We start from the raw sequence: 19,317 nt of genomic DNA on the forward strand, positions 1-19,317 counted from the left end.
TGTCTCCCATCTCTAGTGTTTCTCTGCCTCCCTGCTCATAAGGCAGAGTCAAGGCGAGAGAGAGAGACCCATACATCTCTTACCTTCCCTTGTTGTTGGTTGTCGGGATGATTGTCTCTTCTCTCTGTCTCTCTGTCTCTCTCTCTCTCTCTCTCAAGATCTCCTAGGTTCTTTTCTCTACTGTTTACTACCAGCTACATACAGTTGGCACAGCCAGCCTCTGATTTTAAGCTACTGTCTTGTAATGGAGACTATATTCTCTCACTAAGGCTAAATCCAAGCTTATCTGAACATACTTTTTAAAAGCTCTTTCATTATAAACGGCACACAATTTTGAATAGTGGCACAGGGTGGTTTCACACCCCAGGACAGGTCTGCGATGCCAGAACACAGGAGAGCAGTATCCAGCTAGATGTTCAACGTCCCCCTTCTTTCTTGCTGGAGCTTTTTTTATAAACCAGGTGTCAACAAACATATTGGATTCTTTACACTTTAATCAGTGTCACATTTTGAAAGGGTTGAGAGAGTTGGGCACACGACTCCTTCAACCACGGCTACTTTCCGATTACCCCCGGGGCGGGGGGAGGGGGGTGGGTAGGGAGGGGGATGTTAGCAGGATACCTGTTTGGTGGCATCCCAGAAGCCACCTCGCTGTGTTTGGGCTCCACCTGGCCCGAGGCCTGCAGCGGGCAGGCTGATGAATGGTGCTCAGGAAAAATTAAAAGCCTTGGAAAAGTACAGGCCCCTGGGCCAGAGCAAAGCAGCTGATGATGGTTCCTTCTGGGAGCAGAGGGGGGAGCTTTTTCTTGCCCTGCTCCTGGGGAAAAAAGTGAAGTCAAAACTTCTTTGCAACAGTGACTCATCATCATCAGAGGGCCTTCCAGCTTTTGCAAAGCCGACTTCGTGAGTGGTCAATGAAGGAGCTCTCAGAGTGAGAGCCGATAGAGGAAGAAACAGAGAAAAACTACTGCCGAATCCCTCCACCTTACCCGCATTGTGAAACAGGAGGGAATTTTCAAGAAGCAATGAGAGAGACCAGCCCACCCGCCAGATCTCCCTCAGACACGTTTTCTTCCTTCCTGACTCATCAGATTTCTTCGGAAAAGCCTGGCGAGAAGGGATTAGGAAGCAAGCGAGGGAGCCAGCCTTTTCTGGCAGCATGGGACATCTCGATTTCAGATTTGCAGGCCTTCAAGAACAGATTCGGTGAGCTCGTGTTCCAGGCTGGAGGCCAGCAGCACGAAGCACGTCAGATGGTCGGCGCCCCCAGCAAGAGACCCAAGGACTTTCCTGAAGCTGCACCTCTTGGGAAGTTTGGAGATGTCAGAACAGGTTTGCCTCCTTGAAACGTGCAAATGTCACCAGCCGGGAGTGGCAGATGCCAAGAGGCGCCTGAAAACAGATCTCCATCTGGTATTGGGTTAGGCTTCCTGGTACACAGATTAGAATAGTTTGAAACAAAGTGACGGAAGCACGGGTTTGGCTTTTCACATATTGTCATGGGCTCTGGGTCATTTCCTGCCCTGGGAATTTATTTCCTTTGCAGGTTCAACAAAACCTACTGAATGGCACGAAAGAGGTTGGGATTTTTCTTTGCCTCAGGCCCCGTGAAGGAGCAGCTCGGCGCCTGTGAACTTGCCTCTGCCGGGGCTTCAACTTCCCAGGCTCCCGTCTACGCTCACTCACTCGGAACCCGGGAGGAGCGAGGCTTTGGGAATAGAACAGTAAATTAGGAAAGGGAGCCATCTCCAGTTGAGTCAGATGAATCCTCTAGTTCCTAGAAAACCAAAAGGACTGGGAAGGATGAAATGATGCTTTCTGGAGGGGACCGCTTTACCACCAGGACTCCGTGCAGGGATGTCAGCCCCCTGGAAGGAAGGAGGCTGAAATCACGTCCACATGGCCCCACCCCAACCTCCTGGAGGCAGCCAGCTGGCCAGATAGGTACTGTCTACAGTGACATTTGCTACACAACTGATGACCTGCCTTTTGTTTTAGTTTACTAAAGTTCGTTTTCCACCTTGTGCCCAAAAAAGACTGAAGATCGCAACAACTGCCTTCCCCGCAGCATTTTTATGCGCTTTTGGGGACTTTTGAAGCTGATAGGAATACTTCTTGCAAAATCTCTCTGCAGCCCCCAGGATGCCCTGACGACCCACTGCCATTCTGCAGTGCAGAGACCCCCTCCCCCCACACACACACCCGCCAAGGCCAAGGTGAACCCTCTAACTCCAAGGGCTACAAACTTAAAGCAGGGGCCGCTGCCACTGCTGTTCCTCTGAGGCTGAAAAGGTCTGTCTCTCTGGGAGAGTGATCCATGGTCACGAGTTCCTACTGCAGGGCCTGCTCATGCTGTCCTCGTTGTCGGGAGGAAGCCTGTGAAGTGTGGTTCGCATGCCCAGAGCCCATCTCCCTCTAGACTGAGAGATCAGAGTTCACAGCCTTAGAGAAATGGGAAATTTTGCTGCAACCCTCAATCTAGACAAAGCCAATCTGGCAGCAAGTGGTCCGTCAATGCCAAGGAAGTGGCAGCTGGTGCTCCCTCTATCCTGGTGCCCCCAATCCCCAGAAACAAAAACCAAAAACTCCCTGCCCTCCCCAGTGCCTTGACAGGAGGCCAGGTTATTACTGTGGCTCAGGAGAGAATCAAACTGACCTTTCTAAAGCACACCATCTCACTGGGTGTCCGCAGAAACAGTCTCCAATGACCTTCACAGAAATGATTCCAACAGCATTTAGGAAGTTCCAGGGGAAGAAAGGAAGTGGCTAGGGACAGAGTGGGCTCTGAAGATAAGCAGAGTCAGAAACACCTGTAGGGTATGATTTTTGAAGCAACAATATGTCCGCCCAAGGGCCCCAACTTCCCCTACAAAAGAGCCCTCTGGAAGATTCAGGCATTCTATTTCCCCTTAGAAGTGTCACCCGGGACTGGTAACTTTGTAAGCCATTGCCTTTCAACTTTAGAGAATCTGGGTGCACAGGTCTGGCAGGAGTCCAGGAATCTGTGCTTTTTATCAAGCCCGCCTTCTGATGCTGGTACGGGTGATCTGTGGCCCACACTTTGGAACACTATGCTGGAAAGAATTGGGAGTCATTGTCACATTAGCATGGGCGAACCGGTAATATGGGAGAGCATAGCACTGGGATTCCAGGCCGGGCTTTGGCATTCTGTGTGGCCATGGGCAGGAGCATTTAATACTCCAAGACTGAAGGCCTCTGGACCAGTTGGTGACCTCTAAAAATTCAGTTGGGGACTGGTTTCTTCATCATGGCCCACAAGTCTGCAATGTGTAAGGACTGGTCCAAAAGCTCACAGAGTCTAGGCCTTCTCGCCAGCATGGCCTAAATACTCAGCAAAGTTCTGTGGTGCAGAAAGCCCCGGGGACCAAGGAAGACCCTCTTGTCCCGAGGCTACCGTCCTCATATCTGAAGTCTATGGGGCGACAGAGGGGTAGCACACAAATACTTCCTTCTTTGCTCTCAGCTATTTCCGAATAGAGAACAATGAAAGGGGGAAGGTTAAATTAATTTCATGCTTTGTCTGTGTAGGAGCACTGACGACACTGACTGACTCGGTCTTTAGCCCTCTGTCTTCTTCTGCCCACACAATGACCGCCCTCCAGGCTACGTGTTCCAGGCCCTGTGGAAGTTGATGTATTAATGTATGCCCTGACCGGAATGTGAGAAGGCTTGTTCTTATCTTTCTTGAAGTTGTGCACAGAAGGTCCCACTTTCGGTAACTGGTCGAGACGCCTGGTGCACGGAAGGTCTCACTTTAGATAACTACCCTGTGATCTCACCACCATGCCCCTCACTCCATAAGGGCCAGACTGAGTGGAGCATGGCTAGCTGTGCAGTGGCCTGGATGGTCTGTCCGTCCTCCCACCTACCCGCCTGATCTCCCCTGTCAGTAAATCACCCTGGCTAACACTGTGTAAACGGAATGAAGTGGCTTGCTTCATCTTTTGGGTCTTAAAGTGACTTCTCGGACTGGAGAATAGATTACTGACTCGCCTTCACCTTCTAACAATATCCATTATCTTTTAAATTTTCAAATAACCCTAGGGACTCCTGGGTGACTCAGTTGGTTAAGCATCGGACTTCGGCTCAAGTCATGATCTCCCAGGTTCGTGAGTTCGAGCCCTGCGATGGGTTCTGTGCTGACAGCTCGGAGCCTGGAGCCTGCTTCCGATTCTGTGTCTCCCTCTCTCTCATACTCTGTCTCTCTCTCAAAAATAAATAAAACATTAAAAAATTTTTTTAAATTCTCTCATCTTCGAAATGGAACTAATAATACTAGGGTTATTTGAGAATTTTTTGTATTTTTTTAAAATGTTTATTTATTTTTGAGAGAGAGAGAGTGCAAGTGGGGGGAGGGGCAGAGAGAGAGGGAGACCCAGAATCCCAAGCAGGCTCCAGGCTCTGAGCTGTCAGCACAGAACCCAACACGGGGCTCGAACGCACGAACCGTGAGATCATGACCTGAGCTGAAGTCAGTCGCTTAACCGACTGAGCGAACCAGGCACCCTGAAGATGAGAAAATTAAAGATTAAAGAGGTTGAATAACTTTCCTAAATTCCCAAGATCACATGGCTATTGAATGCTTGGGGTGACGTTTGAATTCATGTCTGTCAACGTGTGGTTCCATGTTCTTTCCACAAAACCCCCCACAGCTAGAAGTTATGCCGTGGCCATTCTGAAGGCATAGATGCTTTAAGACCCTCAAAATACCCTCCCCTCTCCCTGACCTTTATTCGTCCCTGTTATCTACTCTATTTCAGAATCTCACTTTATCTTTGATCTTTATTCCATCCCTACTGGACCTCCAAACAATCCGTCAGCCTTGCTCATTTGTTAGCCCCACAGCTCCTTTACCCTCAAGGGTGAAATATCACACCACCACCTTTCCTGGGCCCAGGAGTACTTTCAGGTCCACAAATACTCCAGTCACTGACTTTAAGACCAGTGGGTCCCCGAGAACACATGATATCCCCAGAGGTTTCCATGGACTTAGGATCCTCACATGCTTGAAAGGCATTTGTGTACTTACCGACTCAAGACACCTCTTTTCGCCCCGCCCCGCCCCCATCTCTTCTTGACTCAGGGCAGAGATGCAGGAAACCTGGGTCAGCCAGCGCCCTTCTATGAGATAAATGGTGCCCCCTGAAACTTCAGCTTCCTAGTAATAGTGATTATTCTGGGATGCTGGGCACCCCCTAGTGGGAGGAATGGAGAGAAGCCAGACTGTTTGGATGCTGTTCTCAGTCATCCATCCACCCCCAGCTTCCTGCCCCTCAGTCACCTTCTCCTTCCAGCCCTTCTGGCTGTTCTCAGAATGATTCATTCTTCCCACAGTGATTGGGCCTTTTGCCCCATAAAGCCCTCCCTGTCTTTACAGACATACTGAACTAAAAATTAAGCAGAAGGCAACTCGGGCAGCAGAGCAGGGAAAACTTCCTATTGCGAGAGCTCCTGAAACCCTGAAATTCCTTATAAGGCAAACTGACCAAGACCCAACTGCACTGGGCAGAACAATAGAGAATATCTTGGAAAGATATTTTTGGAAGTGAGGAGGACAGGCTGCTTTCCAGACTTCAAGGTCTATGTTAATGCCCACATATGACCCCCTCAGATTTCAGACTGGTGTCAATTCCCTGTGCTATGTCTTACCCCTTCTAAGGTCAAGAGAACACCCAGCATTTACCTATTTTGGAATAAACCAATGAATCCCTGTCCCAGCAGAGGGGTAGACTATCCGAGGACGGGGCACTGCATACCACTGTGGGACTTTCCAAACATTCGTCACTATCACTTACTGTTTAAAGACTGGGGCCGTAGCCCCCCATGACAGGGGATGAGCCCTATTACATTGCAATTAACAAGCCATTTTCTGGATGCCTACGATATACAAGGCTCAGGCAGGCTGACCAGAAGTTCAGCCTATGCATTTTTTTTGAGATCTGCCACAGCTAGTTTAGCCCCTTATCTAAGAAAGGGCCTTAATAAAAGACAGAAAGAGCTAACATATTTGAGTTCATGTCCTAAGAATTCCTCTGGTCAGATACACAGTCCATATTAGTTAGATTCCCGATCATTTGCTCGGTGGGAAGAGGTTAGGCAATTTCGTCTTGTGGCCCAGTGCCTGTCCCTAAGGGACATTACAATTATATAGCAACCCACCTCCATATGTGCTTGGTTGCTATAGTCTGATTTGTTCCTGGATCTGAGCCATCAACTCATTAGTACCCATTCAAATTGACCTTCTCTGATAAGTTCCCTGAAAATTTGTTCATAATGCTAGCAATTCCAGGGCAGGATTTTCACGGCTATGGCTCCTGTCTTCTCTGGAGCCTCATCCATTGGACAGTCTTAGTCTTACAACTGCTTTCATTGTCAATCCCTTTCATCTTTTCGGAGACATCTGATGATGTTCATCTCTCTGACAACCAAGAACTTTGGAAGACTCTTTCCCTCAGGCACTTCCATTTTTGTGTCGAGATTGGCAGCCTTTCAAACTCACCAGAGGCCTCGCAGAATGAAACTCTGTGGAGGTTCAGAGAACAAATTAAACACAAGTTCATTGGCCTTCTGAGAGAAAGAAGAGAGGTCAAGGATGCTCCAGCATGGCCAGCTTCACAGGCCAACAGCAGAAGCTGTTATGATGCCTTCCTGCATAACTGGGGCTTGATTAAAGGCATTCTTTAGTCTGGAGACCTTTGGCCTCATTCTGAATGGAACACTCAAAGGGCCGAGTAGCATTCTCAGCTGGCAGGAAGGACACACTGACCACTGGGCCCCTGCCTTTCCCAACCTGGGGTACACAAAAGCTGTGGTGAGTTAGCTGAGCCACCTGGAATGCTTCTGTCCGTGTAAGTTGTTCTACAGAATGTAAGCTGGCCTTGACTTTGTAAGAAAGGGTAGCGATATGTTTATGTGCTCAGAAGAGAAAACATAAAGAGAGAATGAGGATCAAAAGGAATAAACCTAAAGGGTGGCTGCTTTGCAGGGCTAGAAAAAAAATCCCAAGAAGGGGCCCCAGCCCTGACAGAGAGATAAAGGGGACTTCCACTGCTTCTGTCTCTATTTTTTAGAAGAAATAAAAGCCAAATCCTAAATCTAAAGATCAAGGTGCATTCACGTGGGGAGAGGACTAAACAAGCTATAGCATCCCAAACAGATACAAGACTGCGAAAAGGAACTCTTGTAATCTACTCGTAGCCGTGTTTCTTTCCTAAAAGTCACCATTGATTAAACACCAAAGAGAGGGTTATAAAAAATTCCATTTCATGCAGATTAAGAGGCATCGATCGGGGCTGTCTCTAGCAAGCTGGATTCCTAGCACTGGATGCTTTCCAAGAAAAAGTGAAAGGTGAGCAACCAGAGCAGATATGGGAAATTTAGGTGTGTGTTTGTCAGGAAAGATGGGTTCAGCTGGCCCAGAGATGCAAAGTAGAGATCGATGGCTCTACAGCTTGAGAGATGCCAGAGGGGATGGGGGCCCTGGATCAGGCCTTCGGAGAACCAACGCTGAGCCCCCAAAGCAGGGTTTGTGGGAGGACAGGTTAAAGCTGCCTGCCAGTACATCCAGCAAGGTAGCTATGCATTATCTGCTAATGTCCCTGAGGGAAGAGAGTTAGGTGCCAGCTGGAGATCTTGCAGGAAAGACAGGGATACAGCTCTTGGGTGATGTCCAAGGAAGCCAGGTGAAGGCTTGAACTGTAGCCAGGGAGTCAGGGTGTGTAACACCTGAGGAGGCTGGGTAGGAGTCACCAAGACTCAGGCAGGGGAGACTGAGGTGTGGTGTGTCCATGAAGGTAGGCATGAGCATTCCAGAGCCTAGATAATGTTCATGGAAGAAGCTTCAGTAAACATAGAATACATGTCACTCTGGCCTTCTGTCCTAAAACTGTTTCTGCAGCTGAGTTTCTGATTCTTTTAAAGCTCAACATAAGGAAGTTCTCAATAAAGTCAAAGCTAAGAGATAGCCAAAGATTGGATGAGATGGCCAAATCCATAGCCTAGAGCGGAGGACACAATACAAGCCCTTTTGACTTGAAGTAGACGTTTCTGAATCACAGTAACTGAAGTTAAAGACAGCACAACAGGCTATCAACTTAGTTTTCCTTCTGTCACTTCTGGGAAGGCTTTACAACCACTCTATGGTGTCCTTTCCACCCTTTATTTCCTTCTTGCCCTTTCTCCCAGTTATTTCCAGCGGCATGCTGGACCCAGTTTCTACCATCTTCTGACTCCAGTTTCAATTAACATCATGGCAGCTTACAGTCAGCCATGATGGAACCATTTGTACTATGGAAATTGGCAAACTCTACAAATTAGAGCTTTCTATTTATTTCTGGAGAGCAAGTCGTTAAACATTTATGAGTGCACTATGCCTGTAACTGAGAGTTTTTACACGGGAGACGGGGCAGTGAACTGAGCGTAGGAAGTTTGGACAGGGGAGCACCAGGATTGGCGAAGCCCAGAGTGTCTAGGAGGAAGTGGTACATGGTCAAGACTGGCTTTGCCTCCCTCACAGATACACTCTCCCAACCCTAACACAAGCCATCAATTCAATAGTTGAGTTGTTCAGTAAGAACCTACTCTTGTGTTTACAACAACGTGTAGACTTTGTTTTCTATTGATTTGGGGGGGTGGGTTTTATCTTCCCACTTGAACATTTTTTGAGGTTTATGGTGCAAAATATAATAACACAGGTATAGAATGTTTTTCCTAGTATGAATTTAAAGTGTTTCACATAGATTCAATCCACTTTTCCTCTTCCAACTCCCGCTCCACAGACACATACTAGCACGGGCTCCCCTTCCCCTATATGTGCTTATCATTGACCTTTAGATTCACCATCTTAACTCTTATAAAGATATCTCTGAGATGGATAATTATTACTCCCTCTAGAGGAGAATTTGCTAACTTTAATGGACATGCAGATCACCTGGGGAATCTTGTTAAATGTAGATTTGCATTCAGTAGGGCTGGCTGGGGCCTGAGAGTTGCCATTTCTAACAGGCTCCAGGTGATACTGATGCTGCTGGCCAGCGGATCACTCTCAAGGCAAGGCTCTACACTGACATGTTATTCCATTCCGCCTCCCACAACTACCTCTCCCTTCTATCTCTTCTGCTTTAAAAAGCCCCGTGTATATCTCTTGAAGGAACAGATTGGACCAGCACTGGAAGCATAACCAAACAACCACATCGATATGCCAGGTACGGTTAAATTCTCTTTAAAGAATTTGAACTACAATGCTATCCCAGCCTGGGTTCCCCGTTAGAGCACAGCCAGAGATAGAAATTTGCATGTAGCAATTTATTTGGGAATCCCAGAGAACAAGAATGCAGGATATGGGAAGTAAAAGAGGGGAGGAAGAAAAACCGATATGAGGATGTGCTATTGAATAAACCATGGCAAAGGGCCACAGGTGTTCCATCCGGTGGGACCTGCTAATGGGCCTTCTGATATGCCTCTCAGTACTGTCTCCATTTATCCAGACTGTCCTTATGAAAGTACTGATTAAATGCTTGATAACCCTTTATTTTCCAGTTTCCAAATGATGGTTCCCCAGCACCCACTAAAAGTCACCGATAAATTTTATTTTAGTATGTGTATGAGCTCGTGGATTTAAATATATGTAATATACTTAAACCCATTGCATTTATTATTCTAAGTGGTGCTCAAAATTATCCCACCGTTCTTTAATGGAAGTTTATTTTTGTTGACTCCTGAGTCTTTTTGGTACAACACCAGTAGTCTTTGATAGCTTCCTTCTTTTCTGGTATAAAGCTGTTCCAGAGTGGCTCTATCCAATGAAACTTTCTGTAATGATGGAAACGTTCTATATCTGCACTAAAGGACAATGTAGCTATTAGCCACATGTAGCTATTAACCACTTTAAATGTAGCTAATACAACCAAGAAACTGAATTTTAAATTTTATTAATTTCATTTTAAATAGCCACATGTGGCTGATTGCCATTGGACAACACCATTCTACAGTTTAACCATCTGAGTAACAATTGAAGGAAGTTACGTACCAAGAAGCAGAAGGATTTGTCTGTGATGGAATTCGATCTTTATCATTGGAATATTGCAGGGACTCAGTGCATCTGACTAATCTAGGGAACCTTTGTAAAATACTGATTTCTGAGCCCCACCCCCACATATTCTGATTCATTATACATGGGGTGGAGCTCAGGGAATCTGTTGTTTTATTATTGTTACTTTAATATTACCATGTGATTCTGATGAGAAGCTAGGTTCAGAAACCACTATATTAAATTGCCAGGATGTGATATTTATATTATGGCTATGGTTCATTGGAAATCATTCCCATGAGTCAACTGTACATCTTTAACTCCTTCTGGTCAGTTTTAGAACTTCTCAGAGCAGGGGTGCCTGGGTGGCCCGGTCAGTTGAGCATCTGACTTTGGCTCAGGTCATGATCTCATAATTTGTGAGTTTGGGCCCCTCATTGGGCTCTCTGCTGTCAGCACAGAACCTGTTTCGGATCCTCTGTCTTCTCTTTCTCTGCTCCTCCCCCACTGGCACACACGTGTGTGCTCGTTCTCTCTCTCTCTCTCAAAAATAAATAAATAAATAAACTTAAAAAAATAAAAAAAGAAGAGAAGAGAAAAAAGAACTCCTCGGAGGACCATACTGCTCTGCTAGTTATGTAATCAAGAGCTACGGTTTCTCACAACGGCTTGCCTCTCTCTGACTTCAACATAGTCTTCTGGCCTTAGTCTTCTGGCCATAACATAAATACCATAGACTTAGTGACTTATAAACAAAGGAAATCTATGTCTCACAGTTCTAGAGGCTGGGAAGTCCAAGATCAAGGCACCAGCACATTCAGTGTCAGGTAAGAGTCTGCTTCATATAATGGCTTTCTTTTCACTAAGGTTTTTTGTTTGTTTGTTTTTTCATTTTTGAAAATGTTTTTTCAATTGAGGTAAAATTCACATAACATAAAACTAAACCTTTTTACAACAAACACTTCAGTGGCATTTTGAGATCCCGTTTTCTAAGAGCACTGAAGAACACCACTCTTTGACAATGGGCCACAAGCCAACCTGCCCAACTTTGCCCCAGAGAGAGGCATGGTCTTTACGATAATGTAAAGCAAACAAACCTTCCCTCTGCTCCACACGGAGACACTATCTCTATCTGCCAAGGCTGTTTAATATGAAAACATAGTCCCCAACAAAAGGCTGCCAATGTCTTTGCTTAAAAACATGCAGAAACATGAGAGGCCCATGGAGATTCGTCTTCCCATAGTGTGCACCCCAGGACACTATTCTTGATCCATCCATGATAAACCCCCAGAACATAAACCAAGACTATAGTACTGTTACAGAAACTTTTCTCTCCTAATTATGATGACTTTCGACTTGGCTGTGTCCCCCAGCAGGAGGTAATAATGCATAGTTGTTAGAGGAGAGGTCTCTAAAGTCAGACTATCTGGGTTCACATCTCAGCTATGCCAGTTACTAATGTCAATGAGAAATTTAATTAGCCTCTCTGAGCCTCAATTTCCTCATCTATAAAACAGGAATACAATAATATCTACTCCAAGGTTATCATAAAGATTACATGGAAAGTGTTTAACACAAGTTACATAGCAAGTCCTCGGTAAACACTGGCCATTGCTATTGTCACGCTTTTATTATTAATATATTCTCATGACTTTTCCTACCATAGTGGACCTACTTGCTCATACAGAACCCCAACACACACTGGCTTCTTTGGGTTTAGTTGAAATTCCCAAACCTGGCCTACAACCTCCCACTGCAACCTAAGAGCCAGTTTGACACCCTACTGAGTTTGCTCTATTCCTCCAGTGTAAGCCTGTAAGCCGAATCTAGCTGAGGACCTATTTTTTTAAAATAAAGTTTTTTTTGTAACACCACCACATTCACTCATTTACATATTTTCTATTTTTTTGTTTTTTTTAATGTTTATTTATTTTTGAGACAGAGAGAGAGAGAGAGAGAGAGAGACAGCATGAGTGGGGGAGGGGCAGAGAGAGAGGGAGACACAGAATCTGCAGCAGGCTCCAGGCTCTGAGCTGTCAGCACAGAGCCCAATGCAGGGCTCGAAATCAGAACTCACAAATGGTGAGATCATGATCTGAGCCAAAGTCAGACTGAGCCACCCAGGCACTCCTCATTTAGGTATTATTTATGGCCGCTTTGGTGCTACAACACCAGATAGTAAGCCTAAAATATTTACTATTTGGGCCTTTGAAGAAAAAGTTTGCAATCCCTCCTCCATTCTAGTCAGACTGTATCCCAATCCCATGCAACGATCTTGTGATGGGTTATTGATTACCAAGGGGACCAGGTAAGGATGGAAATGAATCACTGTCACTTCTTTTCACTAGAAAAACAATTCCAAAGTACTGTTAGCAGAGCAGGCATCAATGTACCCTTTTAAGAGCCGTGCTTTATGTTGTCCTCTGAATTGGACTATTGACACAGCCCATCACTTGGCTAACGTCATTCGACAAGCAAAACATTAATAAACTTTCTTTGTGTAAGACTATTAGCCTGAAAACAGAAGACTATTTCTAAAGGAAACTTCCTTTATTAAAAGCCTTTTGTCAAAGAGTACTCTAAAAATAAATTAGCCTTTCAAATAAGAGTAAATATAGATAGAATTTATCGCTTTCATTTTCTCCACAAATATCTTTGACATGTTAATAACCACCAAATGAAGATAGACATTAGATGAATATTTATGATGGCCGTGGCTGATGAATCTGATTCATGAACTGTGCATTTAGGACTGGATTTCAGAACGGAGTCATGAGATATGTTTAGTCATTATAACTGAATACACATTGAATGACCACTTTATATTAGGCCCTCAACAGTGAGAATGCCCATACCCACATAGGAGTTTCAACTTCTTTCACGAAATCACATTTCAGGGCAGAGAGACAGCAAGTTATTGGAGAAACCCAGCTCTGACCAAATAACACAGATGCTTTTATTATGATCAGAGGTCAGGCTTCAACGTCCTTTTGAAAACAACCCAGACCCAAAATTGCAAAGGGAATGAGAGGGGAGAGAGTATTTGGCAATTAGAGGTATTTCTGTCATCGTTGTAAAGACAGTACAGGTGTTATTTTGTAATTTTAAAGAAAAACTCCCTGTATCCTTCCACCTGATACAGCTGTTTTCGTTGTTACGTATTCGCGTGTAGACTCCATCCAAATTCATACACCTGTTCACCTACAGCTGACAGCCCATGAGAGTCCGTTTGTAATGGGAACAATTTTTTCAATGTGCACAAAAGATCACCCATGGAGGAGGAATCAACGGTATTGTATGGTAGGGCCACGAGTACCTCCCAAACCTGTGTGTTGGCCTCATTGAGAAGGTTTGTTCAAATACTAACCTTCTGGGCCCACCAGGCCGAACATGATTTAATTAGCCTGAGGTAGGGGGCAGGGTTGGGTATTATTTGAAAGTTCTTCAGATTCTGCAAATTCTAAAATGCAGCCAGGTTGGGAGCCATTGCTCTAGCTGGACGCCTTAATTTTACAGGTCGAATACTGAGGCAGAGAAATGCACTTGAAGCCGGCAGCCCTTGCCTCAGCCACAGGCTTCCCCGGGGCCCCTGAAATCACAGCCAATAAACAGCAGGTCTGAAACCCTTCTGTGGGATGGAAAGTTCTCGGAGCTTTTCTTGGTTGGGCTGGTGCGGGTATATTCCAGGGTTCTGAGAAAGAGGATTTAGCCCTTTCAAGGCATAGAATGCAATTTTCTTGAAATATTCAAGATCTACCTCTCTGTAAATAGGGGATGTGCCATCATCCCTCAGTTGGAGCTATACCTTTGGCCTAGTCAGTATTTATTGTCCCTATGTCTGGGATTGTGTCACCTCAGCCATCCAGTCCCCACTCTCATAGTCAACAAGATGGCCACCATTAGTTAGAATTCCCCTGAGAGTGGGCCCCAAAGCTGAAGACTTGACATGCTTCCTCTTCTCTCTTTTCCACGGGGTTGCAGTTCAAAATGTTGTTGTGCTGTCTCTCCCTTTGGGAATTTCCTCTGGAGCTGGAGATTAATTATTATGCAAATATTAAATACGTTGAAAGTTGGAGAAGGGAAGGGAATTTTTTAAAGCAATTTTGTTTTTGGGCACCTGGGTGGCTCAGGCAGGTAAGTGTCCCGACCTCGGCTCAAGTCATGATCTCACGGTTTGTGGGTTCAAGCCCTGCGTCGGGCTCTTTGCTGACAGCTCAGAGCCTGGAGCCTGCTTCGGATTCTGCCTCTCTCTCTCTCAGCCCCTCCCCTGCTCACACTCTGTCTCTCTCTCTCTCTCAAAAATAGATAAACGTTCAAAGAAATTTTTTTAAAGGCAATTTTTTTATTATAGTTTAAATGAGAGATAACGAATAGCTGTTGCGTTTGACCTGCATTCGAATTCTACAGTGCGGTGTGTGTGATATATATATAATAGTTAAATCTTCTTTAAGATGTATATGTACCTTTGCCAAAACCTCTGGGTTCCCATAAATATCCAAATATATCAACCATCACCCAGCCTGTTTGCACTCCCTCCCAGACATAAAGGCAGTTCTGGGAAAAGACAGATTAAAACATTTCTCCCTCGGAATGTTAGTTTGAGACGTTATTTAGATTTTTTAAATAGCCTACATGCCTAGGGTGATCTGAAAGGAAATGCTGCAGAGTGTAATGTTGCTTAATAAATAGGAGAAGTCATGCTCACTCAGGCACAGCCCGAAGGGAAAAACAAAGTCCTCACTCTTGTCCTGAAGGTCAAAATTTCTTTGACTCCTCTTGTCATAGTCTCTTCCTTGTGTCCTCATGGGTTTCCAAACAATAAACTGCTAGTTAATAATATTTTATATTAAACTTTCCATGCTCAAATCATGGTGGGGTTTCTGCCTGCTGTTCTGACCCATACGGATACCAGGCCCTTTCTACACATGGAGCTCCCCAAGAGCAAAGGACAGTCAGTGTTCCAGGGCTGAGATGACGTGACTCAAGCAAGGCACGCAGGTGCATGGAATGGCAGTGTTATTCAAGTGCAGGGTGGGCACTGAATGTCGTGCCCTAGGTCCTTGGTGTGCCTCACCCTAGTCCAGACCTTGCTGCACTATTTTCTTTCTTAGCGTTCCATCTAGCACATTCCAGAGAATTTCTATATTAAAGCCCTAACCCCCAATGTAGTGGTATTTGGAGGTGGGGACTTTGGGAGATATATAATTAGGTTTAGATAATTAGGTTTAGAGGGTAGTGCTCTTATGATATAATTAGTGCCCTTATTAAGAAGAGGAAGGCAGAGTGAGAGCTCTCGCTCCCCCTTACATTCACCCAGGAAACACCACGTGAGCATGCAGGAAGGCCAGGAAGGGGACCCCACCAGGAACTGAATCTGCTGGCACCTTGATCTTGGACTTGCCAGCCTTCAGAACTGAGAAATAAATGTCCGTTGTTTAAGCTACCTGATGATGCTATTTTGCTATGAAAGTCAGAGCTAAGACAGTGTCCAATTAGCATTTGCTGAATGGCTGAATGACCTTCCTTGCCTCAGAACCGTTTCTCTGACGCAGGTTCAGCAAACAGTTGAGACTATACGCAGTATGGCGTGGTATTCGAAAGCCACACTTTAAAGGTTCAACCTTAGCCCTACGATGACCCTGGTCTAGTTACTTCCAATGCCTCAGTTTCTGTAGCTGTAAAATAGGTGAAATGGTAATACCTACTCCATAGGAGTGTGGAAAGGATTAAATAAGACGATGCATGCAAAGGACTTAGCTCAGTGCCCTCAGACATTAGTTGTACTGTTAATAGTAAGCTCCAGTCACTTCCCATTACATTAACCTCTAAATTCCCCCTAGTCTGAGTCACAAAATGATGAACTAAAGCCAAAAACCGTATGGGAGTAATTAGTCCTTCAGAGGGGGTCCAAAGTCTCAAAGTTGAACTCACTTCTCTCTGTCCCAAGAGCCAAACAAAAGCCAAACTAAACAAGGTTTAGGAAGGAATGTAAAAAGACAGCAATGGCATCGATCTCCTTTCCCATCAGAGAAGATTAGATTAGAATAAATATCCAATCCATTCTTTTTTGTTCCCATTTCAAAAAGCTAGACCTTTATTCAACATCAACTCATTGGGAATGTGTAGCACCCCCCCCCCTCGCTTCCATGTTCCAGGAATTATGCCAGTTAGTAAAGATTTAAAAATCAGATATCCTCTTTGCTCTCAAGCAGCTGAAGGTCTTGAGGTACAGAGATAAGCATGTAAACAAAGCAAAGGTTATTTCGAGTAATGGTTAGTTCAGCCGAGGTGGAGTCCACAGGCTCTGCAGGAGGGGATGGGCAGGGACCCGGCAAGGTCAGAGAATCCCTCCCACAGGAGAAAAAGGTACGCTCCGTAATCCATATTGCTACCGCACTGAGGAAGTTGAACGGGAAGCATGGAAGCTAATTCCCAGATGGAAATCCTCTCCCCGTGGCCCAACTGCAAAGGTTTAACATCAGGTTTGCACCATTCCTTGGCATTTAACAGTCGGCTCTCCCAAGCTGGTGTGAACCAACTTCAGAGCATCCCCGTGGAGGTGCTCTAAACCACGAGCAAAATTACTCTCAAACTGTATTGAGCACAATTGAATTTCACCTTGATAATCCTGGAGTGTACTTCATGGTGGTATAGTTCCTGAGAGCCAACACGGGGAACATTAATTGCTCTTGCGCTGTGTATGTGCAGAGAGTTCATCAACAGCATAGCGGTAGATAGCTTACAAGACTAAAGGGCTGAGAAGGAAAAGGCAGAACAAAACGTCTTCTTGCTGGTTGTCGGTTGTATGGTTTTATTCCTTAAGGAGCTCTGGAAGGAACCCGGTAGAGACCATCACCTTCCCTAGGTAAATTGATTATGGTATAAATAGTAACAACAGCGACAGAAGTCATCATCATTTTCTTCCAAAGGAATAAGGCTTTACAATTCTCAAAGTGAATTGGGCTTTCACCTCGAGGAAAACAGAATAGAGGCTTCATCTCCAGAAACAAATGTACAAAATTCAGTCTTTCTCTTCGGCCCCATGCTACGGTCTTCTGAATAGCATTCCAGTTGTATGTATCTGGGGCTTGGGAAATGTTCCTAGTTCTTGGGAAGGAAGTGAACTAAAACATCTGACATCTCTGGCAAGAGTCACAGTTTCACACAAAAACTTTCTTGCAATAACTTCACATATTGCTTCCCCTGGTAGCATCGCTGTCTCTAGGGGAAGCTTGGGTCTAAAATGACAACTCTGTTTAATGAAAGTGAGAGCTGAATGCTAACTCCAACAGGCTTTATTTCTCAAGAAGAAGTCTTCATCTTAAAATCACTCGTTAGGGATGACGTTATGACAGAGATAAGTTGTTCCAGATTTTTTTCTTTTTGTTGTTAGAGCACAGAAGCAGGTTTAAATGTCTTGAATGAAAAAAAAATAAGCAAACACGGCTACTGCCCTTCAAGTCAACAGTGTTTCCTGTAGATAAAATATGACAGGGTATTTGCTGTTTACATGTCACTGTAAAGAATGTTGGCAGGGGCACCCGGGTGGCTCAGGCAGTTAAGCGTCCAACTTCGGCTCAGGTCATGATCTCAGGGTTCATGTGTTCAAGCCCCTCATCGGGCTCCGTGCTGACAGCTCAGAGCCTGGAGCCTGCTTTGGATTCTGCGTCTCTCTCTCTCTCACTCTCTCTCTGCCCCTCCCCCACTCATGCTCTGTCTCTCTGTGTCTCAAAAACAAATAAACATTAAAAATTTTTTTAAAGAGAGTGTTGGCAGAGATGGGTGGTTGTAAGATTTCTTCCTGAATGAGGCTGGTGATGGAAATCGATGCTTTCAAATTTTATAATGTGCTATATATGGTAAATATACATATGCCCTAAGTAAATACACACAAGACAGGTATTTGCTACCCTTCCAGTAGAGAAAAGCAAAACCACTGCAACATTCAAGGATGAGGTTGCCACCTGTGGGTGTGGTACCTGCCATTTATGGACCCACGTGTACAAGGGCCAGGATCTGCCCCACAGGCTAATGCTGGACCTCAAGGTGTGCCCTACATATAAAAGATTTTCAGGACATATCCGTTGACCATCACAGTGATGAGCTGGTGTTAAAAGATTTGACAAACACCTACCGCAGGCAACATGGTCATTACCTGTAGGAAGGGGAGGATCAGAGCTAGGAGAGTGAAATTCTAAGTTTCCGAAGCTTCAGTCGCATTAGTGGCACTGAAGAGTGACAGAGGTGGCTGTTCAAATCCTCTAACCGTCCCGTAGACTTTGTGATAGAAGAATGAATAATTTGCTATGAGCTTGAAATAGCAAAACCAATAATCATTCCTAATTTTGCTACCGTATTGACTAATCACTTGCCTATTTATGATTGGCCACTTATCTACACCTTGTGGAGAATTTTAAGAAAACGTTTGTGGTGTACATCTTCACGAACCCAAAAGTTACTTTCTTCCCTCTATTGAAAGCCTCTGAGAGGGATGCCTGGGTGGCTCAGTCGGTTAAGCTTCCGACTTCAGCTCATGTCATGATCTCACGGCTCGTGAGCCCGGAGCCTGCTTTGGATTGTCTCTCACTCTCTCTGTCCCTCCCCCGCTCACAATGTGTGTGTGTGTGTGTCTCTCTCTCTCTCAATAAACATATGGGGCACCTGGGTGGCTCAGTTGGTTAAGCGTCCGACTTCAGCTCCGGTCTTGATCTTGCAGTCTGTGAGTTCAAGACCCGTGTCGGGCTCTGTGCTGACAGGAGCGTGCTTCGGATTCTGTGTCTCCCTCTCCCTCTGCCCCTCCCCTGCTCATGCTCTGTCTCTCTTGCTCTCAGAAATAAATAAAACGTTAAAAAAATTCTTTTAGAATACATAAACATTAGACTATTTTTTTAAAAAGTCTATGAGAACACAAATGTCTGCCTGTAACAATTTTAACTGACACTTTCCCACAAATGAGTGTGTTTAAGAACCTCTAAAAAGATTCTAATAATCAGATGTCAGATATATGAGGTAGTAGGAGGAAGAAAGAGACAGAATGGAGAAGTAACAATCCACAAACAATCTCTAATGCAATCTCTTAAATTAGAACATTTAATTTCAGCTGCTGCTCCAAGAATTCCACAGCATGTTCTTGCTCGTGGATACAATCAGGGACAAAAAATGAGATGGACAAGAGATAACCACAAAAAGAGACTAGGAGAGACAATGATTTTATAAGATCCCCAAGCCAAAGGAGCAATCCCTGACTAGCGAGAGGGACGTGGTATGGG

At 45.0% G+C, this 19,317-nt stretch overlaps 1 pseudogene; it reads left to right on the forward strand.

The window, feature by feature from the left end:
• Positions 1-1,025: 1,025 nt before the first annotated feature.
• The window catches only part of LOC106988605 (uncharacterized), a 35,220-nt pseudogene continuing 16,928 nt past the window's right edge, over positions 1,026-19,317 (forward strand).

This window comes from Acinonyx jubatus, chromosome A3 (assembly GCF_027475565.1).
Source record: "Acinonyx jubatus isolate Ajub_Pintada_27869175 chromosome A3, VMU_Ajub_asm_v1.0, whole genome shotgun sequence".
NCBI classification, from domain to species: domain Eukaryota; kingdom Metazoa; phylum Chordata; class Mammalia; order Carnivora; family Felidae; genus Acinonyx; species Acinonyx jubatus.